Below are 15,548 nucleotides of genomic sequence, written 5' to 3'. Positions count from 1 at the left end.
TTCATTACAATTCCACGTTGCACGGCAACAACATGTTTTCGCCGCGCATTCCACAACATAGAATGTTGCAAGAGTTGAGTAATTGCGCGCTGTGATTAAATTAATAAAAAAAATAACGGCAAAATATTTGAAAACATAAGCAACAAAAATTCATGGAAAACGCTTACAGAAGAAAGACTTTAAAAGCGAAAACAAAATAAAAAAAAATTGCATGCTCTAAAATATTGCATGAGTGAATGAGCGTGTATGTATGCGTTTATGCCTATGTGTTGGTGTGCTTTTTATATGCAATTAACAAGCTTGCAAATTGCGGCCGCTCGATAACGAGCACTCAATTGATTTTTACACGCCACTAAACGTGACCAAGTGAGGCACAAAGACAGCCAGCAAAGCAACCTGCCTGCCAGCAACAAAGCGCTAATAAATGCATGCGGATGTTTGCAGCGACGAGCGTGTTTGATCACTCACATGTATCGCCGATCAAATCGCTTTTAAGTGCAACACAATCACGCTGGTCAGTTGCCTTTCGTTACGCATTAAGTCGATGTGGCACTAAAATTGCCAGCAATCAAATCACTGTGAGACACTTTGCTTCACACATACATACTCACATGCTTAATTAGTGCTAATCGCTACTTAAACTGACACTTTGTTGTACAGGGTATCGATTGAGATTTGTTATTTAATTGAGTTCACGCCGGTTAATCATCATGCGTCAAGCCATGTAGACAACTGAGTTGATTTATGCTGCAATGCGGTGTAATTGGTGGCAAGTGAATGTTTGGTGCTTGTTTTTTTTTTTTTGATTAGATATTGCTTTCGAAAGAATGTAAAATATATATAAAATCGTTCACTGAACTCATATGCACGTTAGCTGCGCCATATCTGCACTAAATTTTCACATCTTGACATCCATTTGTCTGCCTACGTCGCAATTACGAGAATTTTAAATCAAAGATTGCATACTTCCGGGCGTTCAAACCTTTAACTTGACTTATTGTATTAACAAAGGCGTATCTATGAAAGATAATGCAGTTTAAGTAATGATTAATTGCAAATATTTCATAGTTAGTATATCTGAAGTTTTAAAAACCTATTTTTTAAAGAACATTTGCCTAATTTTTGCTTCAGAACAAAGTTTTATGAGGTGAAGACGCTTAGAAATTAAAATATCAAGCATGACTAGCAAGATATGCTTTCATTTCATTCCTGCATGCAAATTTATAAAACAAGTGATAATAAAAAACTGTTCCCACTCTGTTGTTTAAACTGTTCCCAGGTTTGGAAACGTTGCGCTTTATAAAAATTTACTTAAACCTTCTCAAATATTCACAGTTGCAAAAAAAATTTGTTGCAAAGCCACGCATCTTATTTTTTATATAATTATTAATTAATTTTTACTTTAAACCGAAAGTTTCACTAGATGGAATGCTTGGAAATTGAAAAAAGAATAATAAGCACTTATCAGCGAGATATAATTTTACTTCGTTCCAATATAAATAATTCTAAAAGAATGATTATTAAAAATTGTTCTCACCCAACACAAAACTGTTCCCAGGCTTCAAATAATTTCATTTTACCACTTCAACAATTTACAGTTGTTAAAAAAATGTGTTGCCTGCCACGCATCTTACTTTTTGGACACTTGGAACTGAAAATAGCACTCATGTTAAGCAAATTTTAATTTTACTTTATTCCCACATGAGCAGTTCTAAAACAAGTGATAATTGAAAACTCTTCTCATTCAGTTGGTTAAACTGCTCCCAGATTCTAAAAAAATTTAACCTCATAAAATCTTCGTTTAAAATAACTTGAGCTATTCTCAGTGGTTAAAAACTGTTGCCAAATAATTTTTGCTCAAAACGTATGTTAAAATAATCATAGTTAGCAAGAAATAACTGCGTTTCGTTTCTTTATGAACTAATACAAAACAAGTGCTCATTAAAAATTTTCCCACCCAGTTGACAAAACTGTTCCCATATTCGTAAAAGTTTCGTTTCATAAAAGTTTTCGCTTAAATCCCTTCAACTATACCTAGTTGTTCAAAAATCTGTACCCAACTGAGTAAATATTATACATTCCAACACTTAGACATCTAAGATTTTTCTTGTTAGCCTTTCAAAACAAGAAAAGCGCCTTGTTGCCGAGCGTTAGCAACTCACAACAATTTAAACCTGCTCTTGTAGGCAAAGTTTGAATGCATTAGTATAAAAATAAAATAAAAAACAATTCTGAATCAATATCACTCGTTTCAAGCATAATAACATCTGATCAAATTTGACTCGGACTGATTACCTGTACACTGCATTCGCAAACAGAGTGGAACTTATTTGTAATAGTTTTTCTTTGTCAGTCACTATAATACATAATTTTTTTTCTTTTTGGTGTCATAAAGTGTTATCAATTCATCTCCTTTATAGTATATTCATATGTATGTATGTATGTAGACCGAAGCCTAACCCATTTTACCTATACTCCTGCTCTTCTATACATTTGACAGGCTATTCATTTTGCAGTCACTAAATCACATCGTCTGCGAGCCATTAAGGCATTACGTCACGTCCAATGTTGCACTCAATTAATTGTTGCCACCTGTGCCAAAGGCGATATTAATAATGGCGAGTGGTTGGCGAATGCCTGGCTCAGCGATGAAAATATGGTTTGCGAAATATTTACGAAATTTTTGCACTACTGAGGGGGTATATATTGTAAATATGTATGTACATTGTATATGTAATTTTGAGCGCATATTTAATGACTACACTGGTCACACCTTTGAGGTATGTAGGTGGTGGTGTTTACCATATTTGTAGAATAGAAGTAATTTTAAATACCACATATGTATAAACAAAAAAAAATTTCATAATAAAATATCATCTTCCAACATTAAAATAAGTTTCAAAATTTTTTTCAAATATTTTTTTCAATACAATTTTCAAAATTTTTTTCAAATATTTTTTTCAATAAAATTTTCAAAATTTGTTTCAAATGTTTTTCGAAAAATTTTAAATTTTTGTTTTAAAAATTTTTATATTTATTTTTTTAATATTTTTAAAATTTTTAAATTTTTTTTTTGATAAAAGAATTTTTAGAAACAAATTTTTGATAAGAAGTATTGACAAAAATAACAAAAAAAAAATTTTTTCATTTTTTGTTTTTTTTTTTGTAATTATTCAATAAATTTTTCAGTTTTTTTTTTACAAAATTTATCAATCTATGAAACAAAACAAGAAACATAAAACAAATAAAATGCTTTTTTCCACTTTTTTTTGTTAAAAGAATTTTTACAAAAAAATTTTTTATACAAAATATGAAATATACATACTATGTGTTATATACATATATTTAAAAAATTCTTAAAATTCTTTTTTCAATTTTGGTTTTTCTTTTTTGGAAAGTTTTTTTAATACATTTTTCTAATTTTTTTTACAAAAATTTATCATATTAAAAACTTATTTATCAAACAAAAAAAAAAATAAATAAAAACAAATTCAAAGCGTTGACTCAGCGTCTGTTTGGCTCACTAAATTTCAAGACAACCTGTTTATTTCTGCGAATTCTTTGCCCATTAACACATTTTGCTAATTTAAGCCAAATTTGCATATTTATTCAAGTTGAATAAATAAATATTTACTTTCTATGGGCATTATGAAAATTAGTCATTTAAAATTTGGTAATTTGAGAAGCCAAACAATAAATTCCGAAAATTAATGCAAAAGTGGATTGCAAATATTATCATAAAAATCACTACTCAGGTGGGCGTGACAAGAGAGGAAAAAAACATAAATAATAAAAAATAAAATATATGTGATATAAAAGATAAATAACAACTAGGGTGACTACGAAATGAAATTTTTTTTTTGATATATTTTTTGTGGCAGATAGTGAATTATAATATATCCCAAAAGCCATAACAGAAAGCAACTATCGAAAATTTTACAAAATGTCCACTCATAACAACTCGAAGCTTCTTCAGCATGCGTATTCTAAAGGAAAATCCACAGAAATAGTAGGAGAAGAGATCGAAAAAACTTTGGAGGTAAAAAAATACACCTTCGTAGCCTGCCTAGACATAGAAAGGGCTTTCAGTAACATTCAGGCTAAGGTCATACTGAGCGCTCTTAAAAATTTGGGCATCTCTGAACCATTCGGGAAATTAATTAAACAGATTTTAATTTCCAGCGCACCGTCGGCGACTTCAAAGCCTGTATAGCCGCTCTGCTATCGGCGCGAATAGAGACAGAACACTACTTTTGGTGCGAGCCACACTCTCCTCAATGGGTCCTCTGCAGCAGCAGAAAGCGACCGATGCGTACCTCACCCTCTTCTCGATTTTTAACTTCCTAGAGAGCTTATAATCAAGAATAAGCTCCAAGTACTTCTCGCTGTCCTCCGGTTGAAGTATAGATCTTTCCAAGGGGGGAAAGTACCATGAGGGAGTTTGTATCTCATAGTAAGTAAATCTAGCTCAGTTCTAATGAAAAATGAAGCATAAAATTTATTTGGAAATTTTTTTATCTCAATTTTGAAAAATCATTTAAGCAAAAATTCAGCCACGTGACACACAACCCATAAATGCCAGTGTCTAAAATTGCTATCGTTCATTTAATTTATTTTCTCACATTGCCAAATAAGTCACCGCGTTTGTGCGGCTCATAATTTTCGCATATTTAAGCATTTATTAATTCGCAATTACGCACACACACACATATACACAAACACCGCAAATTCTTGCCATTTATGAGTGTGTCAGTTTCACTTCTGGCAGCTCATGTGTCAGGCAATTAAAAGTTAATTTTCACACAAATATCCATTTAAATTAAATATATTTCAGAAATTATGCATTTATGGCGCATTGCCAAGTGCAGCAACAACAACAGAAACAGCAATAAAAAACTGAAATAAACGCTTCAAAAACTTTTCAACGCCGCAATGCGCAAAGCAAAAATTGACAACAAGAACGCTGTGTATAATTACAGTAAAAACGTGCGACAGACAGACAGACGCATAAACAGTTTCAAAACTGGAAGGCGGCGTTAAAAAAGGACAAAAAAGGCGGCAAGTTCATTGCGAGCTTTGTTTACATTTGTGTTGAGCGTTTGGCGGTTAATAATTTATTTTTTTTTTATTTTATAAAATTATTTTTTGGTTTTGGTTCATTGCGTTTTAACAGTTTCAATAACTTTTCGAATATGCTTATTTGATTAAATATTTATGTGCATATCGGAGATGCCGCAAATTAATATAAAATGCTTGACAGCTTTGATAGTTCAAGTGCATTTCAACAAATTATGAAATTTTTTTAGTTTCAACTTTATAAATTCTGAAAAAATTTATTTTAAAGTTATATGATTTATTTGAGTATGAAAATGTTACCGTATATTGTTGTAATTCTATAGTTGTTCTCTTCAAATTTATCGCTCTTATAATCTTGTGAGATGAGATAGGTCAAGTGGCAGTCTAGCGACGCACTTAGCTCTTTAGAAGGACCCTTGTGCAATCCCCTTAATAAAATGTTCTATGGTCTCTTCTTCTTCTACCTCTTAACAACTTCTACAATAATCGTTGTAAGGTATTCCCCGTCTTATGGCATGCCTACCAATTAGACAGTGAACTGTCAGCACTCCTACTAGAGCTCTTATGTTATTACTTTTAAATTCTAATAATCCACCGAGACTAACCTATTCCATAACATGTTTGTGGATTAATTATACTCGTATATGTACTAGTAGCCGGCGGCATATTTATTCCATCCTTATTGGTATCTAATTTTAGGGTGGGGCCTGAACTGGCTGGTATATCCCTTCACAGTTACCAGGAATACAACCACTTGCTGCACCTTCAAACTTCTTCCATATTATGCATGTATGGGAACCTGTTCACAGCGGAATTGCTGGAAACCGCGAAGCCGATGAACTTGCTACGGAACGTACTCCAATTTCATCCGATTAGAAACTAGTTTGTTTTCCGATGTCTTCTTTCGTTCTGGTGTTGGACCTTTGGACTTCAGTAAGTTCAGCAAGTGCTGATCTACAACCAGAACTTGTGCATCGGTCTACAAGATCATTCGGGATCAGAGTGAACCAGCAGAGGTCCTCCTAACTACTGGCCCTTAGCAAAATCAATCTCGCCGCAGTTATATATGTTCTGACTGGACACTGTCCAATAGGTTATGGGATGCTGAAATTATCTTCTTATTGTCACTTCCATTGCCCGGCTTTTAAGAGACTGAGATTGAAATACAAACCTTTAGAGTACCTAGCAAAATTGGGTTGATATTGACCCCCTTAACAAATTTGACATTCTGACTTCTGACTGACACTGCATACTGGGTTCACACACGGAGTGGCAAAATATTCTGTCGAACCAAAGTTGTTTGGAGGATGGCGTTGTGTAATCATCTTTTCACTACCAACTCTACTGCCCGGCTTTTGCCAGAATGAGATTGAAATATCTCTGTAGAGAAACCCTTGACGAATCTAAAGGAATTAGTAAATTTTCGCTAATCTGGTGATCTTACTTTAAAACACAGTCGAAAATTCGAAAAACAACCTATAAAGCTCATTTCAAAAGCTGTTTCATTATGATTTTGTCACATAATTAGTAAATTCAAATTTCAACAAATTAGACATGCACATGTAAATTATCTATAAATTATTGTTATTGTTTTTGTATTAATCAATAAAAACCAGTTTGCTGTAATTAAGCGCGGGAGTTTGATTATCAATCGGCTTTGAGTCTACTTTTCGCAATTTTTCCGCTCAAAAGCATAAATAATGGGGCTATATTAGGCTATGGTGTACATACTATATACAAATATGTATATGGATATACTTGCATGAAGGTATATATATCACGTGGTCGCAAGCGAAAAATGTTAAGTTAAAATTATTTATTCATTTATGCAGTTTTTTGTTATTATAATTAATTTTAAATTTTTATTTATTTATTATAATTTTTTTTGGAAAATTATACTCGTATTTTTTTTGAAGTGTAAATGTTTATGTATCATAAATTAAATGCCTCTTAATTAAATATTTAAATTTCCCACTAATTATAAAATCATAAATTTCATTATTAATCAGTGGCAACGTAAAATGCATGACAATAGTTAATTCGGCAAAGGCGGCAACACTCTTTCATGAAAATATTGAATCACTGCTGAATAAATTATTATTTATTCAACTTTTTTTTTTAAATTGGAGAATAATATCTTTCAGGTGCTCTTTTATGCGTTGAAATAATAATTTCTCGTCTTAATGTGAACAATTGCTCAAGACATTGCTTTACTTGAACGTGTGGCAACTGAGTTAAAGCGTAATGAACAAAAATGGACTTGTCCGGGTCAAATTTGATCACATGGTATATGCATAAATGAAAATATATAGAGTTAACGTTAGAGGGACCATACAACTATTGTATCGATGAATGCTATTTAATCACATGCTCTGATGAAATTTTTTCCATAACCTCAAATAATGTAATAGATAGAGATCCATTTTAAATGTGTAACCACCTCTGACCATAAACTTTGGAACAACAATAAAATGAATTGAATGGGAACTACAAAGTGGCTTCTAAATTTTGCAAATTGATTGGATGTTTTTTTGAAAAGAGAGCGCCGGATGACAGGCTGCTACATCTAGGCCATCATTAGGCCCATTGTGCTTCCGGGAGGTAATAAAATTAAGCCTTATCCAACAACTCAGTGGATTTTGTAGAATACCTGATGCTTTTCCAACCTAACTGCCCGGTAGAATATGTCCCTTCTCATCCGACTGATGGCTGGACATTCGCATAGATAATGTTTCAGCGTATCATAATCTTCCGCGCATGCGCTGCATGCCGCTGAATCCACTTTTCCCCAATTTCTTAAGGTGGTATGTGTTGACCTATACAATGTTACAAAGTTCCCTTTTGCCTCGAAGCAGAAGCGCCCGTGCACTATCAACACTACCCCAAAATATCGTCATAGTATGCCCTGCGTTTGCTTGTGTTTCAAGACAAATAGTTTACTAAAGATAGAAAGAGAACTCCATACATTTTTTTTATTTTTTGCCACCATAGTTTCCCAGATAAAGAGAGATTTCAGCAAAAACAAAACGGCGAGAAGTTAAAAGAAATCCCTAGAAGTCTTAATTATTTTTTTCATTTATTGTTTTGGAGCTCCATGATCCACTTCCCAAATATAATGCAGTTGGAATACCTTCCACACTCTTCTCAGAGCATTTTGTCTTGACTGAATGCAAAATGCCAATTTAAAAGTCCTTGATAGTTTTCTTGTTCAAAGAGAAAGATAATAACTATTTGTTGAGATTATGTACTTCTCTAGAAGATTTTACCACAAAACGACTAAGTTTGTTTAAATTTTATCAAAATCGCGGAGTGTGAGTTGATCGTAGTATATTCAAAATATTTTTTAACAGAAATGTCGTTTTTAGCGCCAAATCGAAAAAGCGTAATTAGCTCTTATAAATAAGGTCTGAAGTGTTCGTCATAAGATCGAAAATATTTAGGAAAGAAATTGTTATCGATTCTATTTGAGAGCGTCGTTTATATGAACCAGTCCGGGTCGGGTTTGATCTGTTATTAATAATATTAAGCAACTATGTTAGTAACTCAATCCGTTGATCAATCAATCAATCAATCACCAGACCAATTCCACTTTATTTGGACACTTCTTTAGCTGAGATGGAGTAAGTTCCAAAACATGCCAAAAATCTACGCCGACAATTTGCAAAACAAAAAAGAAATAGAGAAATAAACAAATAATTAAAAAATATTTGTTAAATATAAATATATGTATGTATAAATGGATATAAGTATATATAAAACCCGTGTCTAATTGAAATCTGCACGTCAACTCCACATTAGAGGAATTGAGCTCAAAAATTCGGCGATCATTAATTTCGTCACGAAAAAAACAACTTAAACTGATTTATTGCGGGCGTGTGGGCGTCTACACGGAAATTGGACAAAAAAGTGTGTAAATTAATAAATAGTTGTAAATAAATAAGGCCGAATAGTTAATGGTTATGGAGTGGAACGTGTAGCACGCATTTCCAATTCTACACAATTGACAGAGTGATAGAGGAAACAATAGAAAAGAGACCAAATGAGATAAAAAAAAGTTTAAATAAAAGGAGTGATTTATGTACTCATATATTTTATATTTATGTACATACATATTAGGGTGGGTCAAAAAAAATTTTAAATCTGGAAAAATATTTTTATGCAAATATTAAGGTGGGTCAAAAAAATCAAAACTTGAAAAAATCTCTTTTATGTACATACATATAGATATTAGGGTGGGTACAAAAAAAAACGAAACTTAAAAAAAATAAAAATAATCTAAGGTAAAACAAATATTTTTTATGGAAATATTAGGGCGGGTAAAAAATGGAATCTTGAAAAAATCTCTTTTATGTCCATATTAGGGTGGGTAAAAAAAAAATGTAAACTTGGAAAAATCTCTTTTTAAGTAAATATTAAGGTGGGTAAAGAATCGAAACTTGAAATAACTATTTTTATGTACATACATATTAGGGTGGGTACAAAAAAATCGAAACTTGAAAAAATATTTTGTATGCAAATATTAGGACGGGTCAAAAATGGAAACCTGAAAAATTTCTGTTTTACGCACATATTAGGGTGGTAAAAAAGAAGCTTAAATGTTTTTCCCTTCTGTTTTTTTTTGCCTTTGTTTTTTTGTTTATCCACCCTAGCACCTGCAGTAACAAGTAAGAGCTCCATGGAGCGACTTTCGTAGATATCTCTATCAAATAATTTTTCAAAGTAAGAAGTGAAAAAAATTGTGTTATTTTGATCCACCCTAGTACCCATGTTTTTTTTTTTTTTTTTTCTTTGTATTTGTATGCAAAAATGCGAAAAGCTTCAAAAGTGTTAGGCAAATATTGACAGCGGCACAAGTCACACGCCGTTGGCAACCGAACAATGGCTACTGACAGGCAGTCAAACAAACAGCAAAGCCAACCAACAACAACCCAAAACAGCAGTGCTTGTTATTGTCCAGTCAACGCGCAAGCGCTTGTTTTCGCAAATATCTAAATTTCAAATCAGCGCGCAAAAGCCAATGACTTTTCGAGACCAGATTTTTTCGCGCCTTTGAACTAGAAATGCTGAGCTGCGGATTTTTACTAAAATTTTCGCTGAGCTCATGCGTTAAAGGTATTCACGAAAGCGCGGAAATGGCTAAGCTGCACTTGAAAGTCGAAACGCTGAAATTCTGCGAATTCAGGTAAAGTGAAGAATGTTTTTTTTCTGTGACAAAAAAGCTACCTTTGAACACTAGCAGGCTTCCTTATATTCAGAAGTGAGTAGATGTAAGCTCAAAAGCCCATATTTATATCTCCACCTAGCTTCAAGTATACACATACATTTATATATTATATTTAGATAAAGTTTTTGCGCAGCAAATATTTTTATCCACTAAGTTACCCTATACTCCCATTGAAATTAGAAACTGGATTCTTTTCATTGTGTAGCAAAAATAAATTCTAAATTCCAAAACTGGTTTGTTTTCATTTCCAGCGTGTTCAACGCTGTATGTTTCGTAGTAGTGTGTTGTTGTTGTTTATTAGAAGGGCTAAAACGCGGCAAATAAATTATATGTACGGCAAGTACAACAACACATATAAACAACAACCACAAAATAGTGCACATTATACAATAATGAATACTAAAGGCATAATGAACTATATGGAAGACAATAACAAAACACATTATATTTCTACTCGTTATTCAAACTGCCACATACACACATATGCATTTACAGTGTGATACATATACATATTTCTATTGTAGGCAAAAAATTTATATACTACAAAATTTTTTATATAAAAAAAATAATCAACTGAGCGGGTCTCACTCAGAGCATATTACATTTGTAGTACAATTTTTTTACTGGAAACTGAAAATGAAGTAATAAATTCATATTTCATGGTTCGTTAAACTACAAAATCGTTAAAATCATAAAACACATTGATGATTATGTGTTATAAATTAATTAAATTGACGAGAGAGTGCAATAGACTTGGGATAATTGGCATAAAATAAAAATTTCAATTAAAAGAGATAACAACAGAGTCGGAAAAAATCGAAAATATCAAAAAAAAAATGTTAAATCATTTTTGGTTTCATAGAAATATTAGAATCAGTGAAAACTTCACTTTAGCTCAATAAAAATTACTACATAAATACAAATTTTACGAAAAACCTTGAACATATTGGGTAGTCAAAAAAGTCTTTTCGTATTTTGTCAATATACTACACATACATATGTATGTCGTTGCAGTCATATATCTCCAGTTCTACCAATCATACTGTGTAATATACTATATAGTGTTCGAAAGTTAAGATTTTAATTAAGCTTCATTTAACCAAAAATTAAATTCGAAAAAGTTGACAAAAAGTTGGAAGAATGCCACGCAAGCCACCAATGAAATTTGTGAAGTTTACGGAGTTGATGCTGTATCAGTTCGTGTATCACAGCAATGTTTTTTAATTAAATTTTTTGCATTAAATATAATTTTTTAAATTTATTTTTAATGTTGGATTTTTACCTCACTTAATTTATTTAATTTTTTTAAATTTAATTTTTTTTAATTAAACATTTTTCGAATTTATTTATCACATTAATTTTAAATTTAGATTTTTTTGTAATCAAAACTTCTTTATTTCTATAATTTTTTTTTTCAATTTCATGATCAAGTTTAATTTTTGTAATTCTTTAAATTTAATTTTTTTTTTAAATTTAAACTTTTTTAATTTAATTTAATTAATTAATTTAATTGAATAATTTAATTTTTTAAATTAATTAATTTGATTAATTATTATTTAATTAAATAATTTAATTTTTTTAATTAATTATTTTAAATAAATATAATTCAAAATTTTTTCCGAATTTTGCTGTCACTTAATTTTATAAGTATAATTTTTTTTATTTAAGATTTAATTTTAGTTTTAGTTAACTTCGATTTTTCAAATCAAATTTTTTTCTCACATTAACATCTTGAAAAATATAGAAATAAGTTAAAAATCTGCTTACTGTGTAACACACTTGATGAAAACCACTGAAATGCAACAAAAACTCGCGTGCAACTCCGTCGGTGGCAAAAAATCAACTGAATTGCATTTAATTGCAAATTAGCACAGCGGAATTACGCAAAAAGGTTCTCATCTAACCTAAGATATTGCTGGAAATGTAATTTTCCGGTATTCCCCGAACTTACTCGACATCAACTTGCAAATGGCTATCGGGACTATAAATAACTGTATATTAATAATTTTCTTCCTTCGAAACAAATCGGTAGATGAGTGTTACTCATAGAGCTTTCGCTGACGGTAACCTTCTCGGATAACCTTGGGCGATTTTATAGAATATAAATCAATACAGGAATTGCCAATGTATGTACGTGTATAGATAACGGACTCATAAGCTGTCATGCATTTGTTGTAATTATTGTGGCATGTAAAATACAAAACTGACGCATGCATTACGAAATCTTTTTGTTAAAAAGTTTGAAAAATATTATTTTACAATAATTTATCCATATAAGGTAGCTGTCGTAATACACACACACATATGTAAGCACTTGTTATCAGCTGTCGCCGGCGTCGTCTCAAGCCGTTCTTTCGCCGCCAAGCTTCGCCTTTGACTGCCTCCAACTTTAATTAACTATGACTAATCGTTGACTAATTGCTGCAGCACACAGCCAATTGGCCTTTGAAGGCATTTGGAAATTTATTTACATATCCAGCTACATACATACACATTCACATGCAAGCTTGTATGTGTGTGTGTGTACGTTTATTTGCATGAGCATGCACTTTCGAACATTTTGATACAAGTGAGCGGTTGCCACTTGGTGCCCAAGAGCTCGCACGACTGCAAAAGTGTGCCACGCGACGCTGCAGGCATAACGGTACATACATACATATGGGTATATACGTATAGGTACCCATATAAACTTGGTTCTGGGGCGTTGTCGAGCATAAATTTGTGGCAAAAGGCTACACAAGTTGTGCCAAACTGAATTATAATCACTTAAATTCGAACATACACACACTCAAACGAATATATGTGTATGTGTGTGCGCCTTAGTAAAAGTGGCGCCACGAACTAAACCGACAATTCATTCAGATATCGGGTTTGTGTTGTTGCTTTGCTGCAAGGAAATTCAGCGATAAACATTTAAAATAATAAATGCTCAAGCAATTTCGCCTTTAATTGAGTTAGGTCAGTGCGTTATTAATTGATAAGAGCAATTAAAATATTTTAGCGTGTACGCAATGGACCCAAGCGTTAGAAAGTTAGCATTTTAAGTGATTATTATTATTTTTATTAATTTATTTAAAATATGTCTTAGAGAGCTTTATGCTTATAAAAATCAGTCCAGATTAAATTTGATAAGGAGTGTATAAGCGCCAAGAAAGTAGAAAACTGTTATATAAATATTGTATTTTAATTTAAAATTGTAAAATAAAAATCCCGAAAATTCGGGATTCATTTCGGGATCCCGTTTAATTAGAAAATATAATATAAAAAACTTATTTTATTTTAAAAACTGCAAAGTTTAAATCCCGAAAATTCGGAATACATTTCGGGATCCCGTTTTATTTTGGGATTAAAACAATTGATCTTGAGTGTGTAAACGTCAAAAAAGTAGGAAACTGTTTTATAAGAATTGTATTTTAATTCAAACTTGTAAGTCCCGAAAATTCGGGATCTCGTTTAGATTGCAAATCATAAAATAATTTATTTTATTTCAAAAACTGCAAAACTAAATCGCAAAAACTCGGTATTAATTTCGGGATCCCGTTTAACTTAGAAATCATAACATAAACAACTTTATTTTATTTAAAAAACTGCAAAAATTAAATACCAAAAATTCGGGATCCATTTCCGGATCGCGTTTAATTTCGGGACTAAAATAATTTATCTCGAAGGCGTAAACGTCAAAAAAGTGGGAAAGTGTTAAATAAGAATTGTATTTTAATTCAAACTTGTAAATCCCAGAAATTCGGGATCCATTTCGAGATACCGTTTAATATGGAATTCATATACATATGTACATATGTAAAAACTTTATTTGATTAAAAAAACTGCAAAATTCAAATCCCGAAATTTCGGGATCCCATTTAAATTGGAAATCCATCTCTTTATTTTTTTAATTACAAAAATTAAATCCCGAAAAGAACTTTTTTTATTTAAAAAGCTGCCAACTTCAAATCTGAAATTTCGGGACTAATTTCGGGATCCCGTTTAATTTGGAAATTATAATAGAAACACTTTTTTTTTTATTTTAAAAATTGTAAAATTTTAAACCCGAAATTTCGGGATCCCGTTTGATTTCGGGACTAAAATATTTTTTTCTTCTTATTGAAAACTTTTTCAAAACAGTTTTTTCCCACTAATTGTTTATGTGGAAATTGTTGACAATTTTGCCACAAAATAATAAATTTCAAAAAAATTTAATCGCCTGCACCACATTATTCAACAAAAATGTCATATATAATATTTTTAAATATTCCCATTTTAGTTTTCTGTTAATTAAGCTAAGCGCTTTAAAACACTCAAGGTCAAAAAAATTCTCAAATATTTCATTTTTTATCACTCTACCTCGCTCGCAAGCTTATAAATTTTATTACGCAACAATTTATTTAAATTATGACCCCTGAAGCGATGATCCATCTAAACTAATTAAGAGAGATATGTATCAAGACTCTTTTTTCTATGTTTAGTATATATAAATGAGTGTATATATGTATGTCTATATTGTATGTAGGTATATAGGTATGCTCTTGAATTGCAAGCCCGGACTGATTGACTGATATGTATGCCATGACAATGACAATAAATTATAATAACAAATTAAGTGAATAAATGTTTGTATCTTATACATACATACATATGGTATGTTTGCATGTGTGCGATATTAGCGTAAAAGTTACAAGTATTTATATACGAAAACCAATGGCAATTCAAGTCATGCATATTAGCTGTCAATCGTTTGACGTTGATCAGTAAATTGTGAGAAAACGTCGCTAAATGCAGATAATTCATGCTAAGCGATTTAGGTGGCAGTGGCAAATCGTCGAAAAGTGGTTGAAAATTTCAAAATTTTTTATTTTTTATTTCTCTAACAAACTATACATTTAAGTTCATCAGATCGAGTTGACCTTGATATTGGATTTTCTGTTAAGATAAAAGCCCAAGAGCATAGTCTCGTTTCTATCACTTTCACTTAGACTTGCTGTCCTTAATATAAACACTTTACAACACTTTATACTTTTCAAAATAGAATCGGAAGGTATCTGAAAAAATGTTTCCAAGACCCATTCAGCGCCCAAACTCTGAAAATTTGTACTCTTCAAGATGTTTCAGTGCTGATTCGACGATTTCCGAACTATTTTATTAGCGAATCAAATGTCATTTCCCAAAGCTCTCACTCTCACTTTTGGCCCACTGTACTCCATTGCGAGTGCATTGCCACAGATCGATGGGAAATTTAATTGATAAATGTCTT

General features: G+C 31.6%; 1 protein-coding gene across 6 annotated transcripts in view; it reads right to left on the bottom strand.

Annotated features, from left to right (window-relative positions):
* Nucleotides 1–15,548, bottom strand: part of LOC126755142 (protein unzipped) — a 114,467-nt gene that overhangs the window by 27,480 nt on the left and 71,439 nt on the right. The window contains exon 1 of one of the 6 annotated variants that reach the window (XM_050467514.1): nt 12,068–12,116. The exons of the other annotated variants lie outside the window; for them this stretch is intronic. The gene's annotated coding sequence lies outside the window, so the exon portion shown is untranslated. Of the gene's footprint in view, nt 1–12,067; nt 12,117–15,548 lie in introns of those variants that run through there. 6 annotated transcript variants of the gene reach the window in all.

The sequence above is a fragment of the Bactrocera neohumeralis genome, chromosome 4 (genome assembly GCF_024586455.1).
Source record: "Bactrocera neohumeralis isolate Rockhampton chromosome 4, APGP_CSIRO_Bneo_wtdbg2-racon-allhic-juicebox.fasta_v2, whole genome shotgun sequence".
NCBI classification, from domain to species: domain Eukaryota; kingdom Metazoa; phylum Arthropoda; class Insecta; order Diptera; family Tephritidae; genus Bactrocera; species Bactrocera neohumeralis.
This window is presented reverse-complemented; position numbering and strand designations above follow the sequence as displayed.